Source organism: Balaenoptera physalus (assembly GCF_965194825.1).
Source record: "Balaenoptera physalus genome assembly, chromosome: 2".
Classification (NCBI taxonomy): Eukaryota; Metazoa; Chordata; class Mammalia; order Artiodactyla; family Balaenopteridae; genus Balaenoptera; species Balaenoptera physalus.
Window position 1 is genome coordinate 135,807,028 of NC_138883.1, and position 6,994 is coordinate 135,814,021.

General features: G+C 45.0%; 1 long non-coding RNA gene across 1 annotated transcript in view; it reads right to left on the minus strand.

Moving 5' to 3' along the window:
• Positions 1-6,588, minus strand: part of LOC309654681 — a 60,895-nt gene extending 54,307 nt beyond the window's left edge. Inside the window, exon 1 of the long non-coding RNA XR_014260399.1 lies at positions 877-6,588. This is a non-coding gene — a long non-coding RNA (uncharacterized lncRNA). The remainder of the gene's footprint in view (positions 1-876) is intronic.
• Between the last annotated feature and the right edge of the window lie 406 nt (positions 6,589-6,994).

Here is a 6,994-nt window from a genome sequence, read left to right on the forward strand (position 1 = left end):
GCACCCCAATGTTCATTGCAGTACTATTTACAATAGCCAGGATATGGAAGCAACCTAAATGTCCGTCAACAGAGAAATGGATAAAGAAGATGTAGGACATATATACAATGGAATATTACTCAGCCATAAAAAAGAATGAAATCATGCCATTTGTAGCAACATGGACAGACCTAGAGATTGTCACAATGAGTGAAGTAAGTCAGACAAAGACAAATATCATGTGATATCACTTATATGCAATCTTAAAAAACAGGCTACAAATGAATTTATCTGCATACCAGAAATAGAGTTACAGATGTAGAAAATAAACTTATGGTTACCGGAGGGAAGAGGGTAGGGGGAGGGATAAATTGGAAGATTGGGACTGACACATACACACTACTATATATAAAATAGATAACTAATAAGGACCTACTGTATAGCACAGGGAACTCTACTCAATACTCTGTAATGGCCTATATGGGAAAAGAATCTAAAAAAGAGTGCATATATGCATAGGTATAACAGATTCATTCTGCTGTACACCTGAAACTAACACAACATTAAAACTCAACTCTACCCCAATAAATTTTTAAAATAAATAAATAAATCAAACTCCAAACAATGTCAAGAAATACAAATAAAAAAATAACAGGTAAATGAGGCAAGTTTCAAATTAGGGTCAGTTTCCATCCAAAGGTCAACCTCCTTGTGCTCAAATTCACAGCCTCCCTTATAAAGCGCCTGCCTGTGCCTGTTCTGAGGAAACATAAGTGCACAGAGCAGAGGCAGAAAGAATGGCAGTAAAGGAGCCAGAGGAGGCCTGCGTGGTCCTCTGGGGCCAAGCCCTGTGAAATTGATCCCCAGGCGTGGGCCCAGCCTGCATGCAGGCCTCACCTGCGTGTGGCCCACATCCGGCTGCCGGCCCAAACTGGCAGTGTCAGCACTCCCACCGTGCAGGCTCCTAGGCCTTTAAAAGCTGTTCTTCTGCAAGAAACACAAACACCCTTCCTCAGACATGGCTGGCTAGACAGACGGTCCCAGGATTCAGTGTAAGCAAGACACCAGCGGGTACAGCTAGAGTGCCAGCTCATGCTGTAGCAGCCTTGCCAGACAGATAAACTGCTCTGCCTCTGGTTCATCTTAATTTAGAATTCATTATGTCTCCCATTCCATGAAAGATAAACCAATAGCTGCCCTTGACAGCTGTTTTCTTCGGGGTCATTCTTTCTATCCGCCCAGATACTCTTTCTTTGGGGATTTGAGCAATGTAATGTTAGTCCTATCAATTTCATTCAATCCTTCCAGGGTAGACTACAGGGACTGGGGAGGCAGCCAAGCTGAGTGCCCTTAACTGTTTGTGCACCGTGCAAGTCCGAGACGGAGGGAAAGAAGGATCTAGAAAGAAGGTTCCCAAAAAAGAAAAAGAGAAAAATAACTTCTGGGACAGGATCTGTGGAAAGTAGACAAGGAAGAATGAGAATGGCAGCAACTTGGAATGCTGAAATCAACTTCGACCAGACTCTGCTCCATGGCTGGGGACAGAGGGCAGCTCATAAGCTGCTTGCCTCAAATAGGATGCTCAGCTATGGAGACACAAAAAGCCGACCCAGCCAGCAAATCATTTGCCCATCAAGGAGAGAAAGTCCATCCCTTTGCACCTTTATGTAGCTGAATTTGACGATTTCATGGGCAGATAGGCGTCAGAGGAAACCTAGACCCATGTGAATAGTGGAAAGGATTTCTATATCATGAATGTTGGGCTGGTGATGGGGAAAGTGGACTCCAGTTTTCTGAGAATTGAATGAAATGGTCAGCACTTAACAAGCATTATCTCACAGCAACCCTGAAAGGGAAAAACAAAGATCACCAGTTTGCAAGTGAGTAAACTGGGGCTCTCGGGGTTTCATCAACTTGCCAAAGATGATGCAACTCAGAAGTAAAGAAGCTAGGATTCGAACATAGGTGAGACTAGCGGTGCTCCGCCTGGGTGATTTGGTCCCCAGGGACTTTGCCTGGAGAAATTTTTGGTTGGCACAGCTGAGGTGCTGTTGCTAGGGTCTGAGAGGTAGAGTCCAGGGATGCTGTTAAACATCCCACAATGTGCAGGACAGCGGCCCACAGCAAAGAATTATCTGGCCCCAGATGTCAGTAGGTTGTGTTTGAGGAACCATGGGTGAGACTGACTCACAGCCCGTGAGGCTGTGAGGTTGGGCACAATAAAAAAAATTACTCAAAATAATAGGACGTTTTATCATTGAAATTCTAAGCAGGGCCTTGGTGCCTCCCAAACTTAATGGGACTCATGAAGAAGAGAATTTCCAAGGCTCTAAAAAAATGATCCCCATGCGCAATTATGACAGTTTGTCTAGTGGAAACCATGTGGCCAAACCCCCAGGCAGGGTCTTGAGATCAAATCCCCAATTCTTTTCTGTGCCTGAACTGGATTTTTCTAAACATGTACGAAGCATTTTCAAATGGTGACCGAAAAAGAAAAGTTCCCTGCGAGGAAAATGAAATACAGTTCAGGAGTGGCAAGGGACACCTCAGCCAGAATTCTCCAGAAGCATCTGCACTTCATCAGACCCGTGGGCTAGAGTCAGCCTGGGGGTTATCCAGGCTCTTGTCCCTCCACAGAGCATGCATCCCCCGAGCAGGTCTTGGAGCTACCGGGGATCTCCTTTCATCCTTGGAGGAAATAGCCCTGGCAAGCGGGGTCCTTCCTGACTTGGCTCCATGCAGCCCACCCGAGGCCCCAGCCCTTTCAGACCTCTAACCCCCTTGCTGGGCCTTTGCCCATGCTGTGCCTTCTCTCTGGAAACTTCCCTGAGGCCACCCTGAGCCACCTTCCTGGGCACTCAGGTTTCCTTCATCGTTCTTCCCACAACCCTGGGCTTTTCCTCTGTGGTGGTACTGGGTTCAGCTCCTGCCATTCCTCAAGCACCGAGCCTTCCACTTACACAGTTTTGTCCCCAGCACCAGAGGACAGAAGAGCTTCCTCAGGAAGATGAAGGAATGAAGAAAAGGCAGTGGTGAGTTGTCTCGAGTGGTGACAGGTAACAACTACTAACTAGAGGGCACTTTGATGTTAGGTCAAGAGGCTTGGGGAGTCAGAAAGCTCAAGTGACCTCACACCTCAGTTATGTCATGAACTTAGCCTGTGACTTCACCTCTCTAATCCTCAGTTGCCTTATCTGTAAAATGGGAGGGGAGTTGAAAAACAATGCCTATCTGGTGGGCTTATTGTGAGGATCAATGAGATATACATGCAAAACATTTAACCGGCACCAGGCTTGGAGAAAACATTTTTTTAAAGAAGGCATCCTTTTTTAAAAAGGAAAGATGACACTGTGGCCAGTAAGAGGAGTTTGGCTTTAGTTCCACATTAATGAACAGAGAATCAAACTGACACATCCAGAATTCTACAGCCCCATCTCCTTTGCCACCCCAGAGAGAAGGGTTTGAAGCAGGGTTGGGCGTTCTGCCTGTGGCCGGAGCTTGGCTACAAGATACCCTCAGTAACCTACTGCTGACTGAGGCAGGAGAAGGTCCCACACGTTTTCTAGCAATTGCAGGACAAATAGAGCAACGATCATCAGTGCAGATGAGAAGGGCTCCTGCCATGAAAACTGGTATGATCTGTCCCAGAAGGATAGAGCTTCGTGGTTTTTAAAAGAGATTCTTAATTTCTCAGGCGCTACCAATTTCCCGTGGAGAAAGTGATCTCCATCTCTGTTAACGGAATGATTTGAGACAAAACTACAAAATGCTTTTGCTGGAGTCATACTGCCGCTTTACTCCTCCTGCCCCCTCTCAGCTGCCCCTTCCCCCTTCCCGCTTTTTCGGGGGGACTGCATTCTCTGGTATCCACTGCTGGCTTCTCGTGAGCACTCCAGGGAGGCAGGGAGATGTAACCAGACCTGGTGGGCGATGGTATCAGCTGCCCCCAGTGACTGGCACTTCGACTAAAAGCCTCCTCCCCCCTCCTGCACTGTGATTGAGTTTCCCTCTCCCAGCCCGGACCCCCAGCCCCCTCTTAGAGACAGTGTCAGTGCCAAAGGGCCAGGCGCTCACCCTACAGCCAAGAGCACCTGCGAATGTGAACCAGCCTGCCTGCCTGAGTTACACACTACCTTCCACTCGGACAGACAGCTCTGTGAGCTCTGGGCAGGCTGGGAGGGGGAGCCAGAGGGACCTGCGGGCAATTCCCTTTCCTTGGTCCCTGGGATGCTGGGGTGGAAATGCCCAGGAGGAGGGGTGAGGGTAACAGTGACAGAGATCTGGGCAGGATTAAAGGAGGTCCTCAGAGCTGGGAATCTAAATGAAGCACGAGGCTGAGCAAACAGAGCTGTTTTCCTGCCCCCAAGAATGGTAATGAGGGTGGGGAGAGAGACCAGGGCTATTACGGGGCTTAGGGTCCTAAATGTAGTCTCAGGTGTAGCTCAGGGTCTCCATAGCGCTGATACTAGGCAGACAAAGGAACCCTGAGGGTCAGAGAGGGTTGCACCAAAGAAAACCAGAACCTCTGTTTGCGTCTTTTACACAAAAGTCAAAAGACATTGCATCATCAGATGCAATGCTGGCATCTTACCATTTCCCCCCAATTTCCTTATGCTAATCGACTTGTCAGTCAGCGTGGTCACTTACAAAAGATGGCTGAGCAGAGCTAAATCACTGCCACGAGCTCCTTCAACAGGACCCAGCTTCATCAGCCAAAGGCAGCACAGATGCAATCCAACCCAACTGTAACAGAAAACTTGGCCATTTCATAAACCCACATGTCTTCATTTTATTTCCCAACAATAATAAATGTAGAGCTTACTCACACCTCCCGGGAGAAAGGAAGGACTCACGTTTATTGAGATCCTACCATGTGTCTGGCCCTTCCCAGACATCACCTCATAGAATCCATACATTGCCTAGGGAGTAGTTTTTCTCTCCCTTTTGACTCCAAGTCTCAAACTGTAAACCCAAGATTTGCCTGGCAGTCTTCCTTCCCCACTCCTGTGGTCAGCAGTCAACAAACACCATCGGTTTCACCTCCCAAAGAGGTGGTTCTTGGTTCCACCTTGCTCAGCTTCCACTGAGATTTCCAAACCCAGCTTCGTGGCCACCTCTTCCAAGTGACCGAGATAGAGTCAAACTCCCCTCTGTACTCCCCCTCCTTGATGGTGTTTCCTTTATATTCTTATAATCATGTACTATAACTTTTTGTTTGTTTGCTTATTTAAGAAGATATGCCATGTATCTGTTTATTTGCTTTTTTATTGAAGTATAGTTAATTAACGATGTCGTGTTAGTTTCAAGTATACAGCAAAGTGATTCAGTTATACATAAATATATTCTTTTTCAGATTCTTTTCCCTTACAGGTTATTACAAGATATTGAGTATAGTTCCCTGTGCTATACAGTAGGTTCTTGTTATTTACCTATTTTATATCTAGTGGTGTGTATATGTTAATCCTAAACTCCTAATTTATCCCTCCCCACCACGTTTTCCCCTCTGGTAACCACAAGTTTTTTTTTGAAATCTGTTGAGTCTATTTCTGTTTTGTAAATAAGTTCATTTGTATCATTTTTTTAGATTCCACATACAAGTGATATCATATGATACTTGTCTTTGTCTGACTTACTCCACTTAATATGATAACCTCTATGTATGATAATTTTTTTAAAGTATCTGTCTCCCCTAATAGACTATCAACAGCTTGCAGGCCCCACCTGTGTCTTATGCCCCAGGGTCTCTCTCTGTCCAACACAAGAGGAATAAGTAAGAAAACTATGATTCGAAGAAGCAAACAATTATGTGCACAATTCCGGGGCCCAGATTCTCACCCAGGCTGACTGCCGCGAAGGCTTCACGTTCCTGTCCAAAGTAACGCCCGGAACAATTCTGAAGCTCCTTTCCATACGCTGCTGGAAGGAGTTCGAGATTCTGCTGTCCACATGATGCAGGGATGTCCCTAAAGTGACAAACTGCAACCTCAGGCACATTCTCCCCTAGACACAGTATCACGGATGCATGGTGAAATTTTATTCTACAGCTGGTGCTGCAGTTCAGCAACATTATAGATCAAGAAAGTCTTCATAGATTATCATACACAGGTAATCACACCCCTGGTTTTCCATTACAAATGATTAACTCATAGAATTTTAGATCCCCAAGTGTTCTAAGTGCTTGATATACACTAGCTCGTCTAATCTTGATAACAATCCTACGAAGTGGTTAGGGATCATTATCATTCCCATTTTAGAGGTGAGGAGACTGAAGCAAAGAGAAAGGTAAGTAAAAAACTGTCCAGGTTCATAGGATTTGAACACAGGCAGAGGTCCCTTAACTTCTCTGCAAAATCGCAAGTTAGATGTTAATATACTTTGTCCAGATAAAACTAGAAAGTGTTATCTGGAAAAGATTGGAGAGAAAATCTAAGTCCCTTACGTTAAGCAAGCCCTCCTTGGCAATTTACCCTTAGCTCATACATAAACAAGGTAACAAGTTACCTTGTTTTCCAGTCAAAACACACAAAATGCAATAAACTATGAAAAGGCAGGAAAGCTGTTATACATTTGTTAACAGCCTAATATATCAGGGGAAGAGGGAAAACCCTCTGCCCCTGATACATATATGATATATATATATATATATATATATATATATATATATATATATATATATATATATGAGCACTCTTCCATGACTTAGGATTCAATAACCAGACACTGATGCCAGAATCCCATCCCATTTTTTCTTTAACCTTTGACCTCCTTCACCCATTTCTCCCACCCCAACACTCTGCCTCTAAAACCACTGATCTGTGCTCTGTATCTATGAGCTTGAAGGGTTTTTTTGGGGGGGGCAGTTGTTTTGTTTTGTTTTAGCTTGCACGTATAAGTGGGATCATACGGTATTTGTCTTCCTCTGTCTGACTTATTTCACTTAGCATAATGCCCTTGAGGTCTGTCCCTGTTGTCACAAATGGTAAGAGTTCAATCTTTTTTATGGCTGGGTGATATT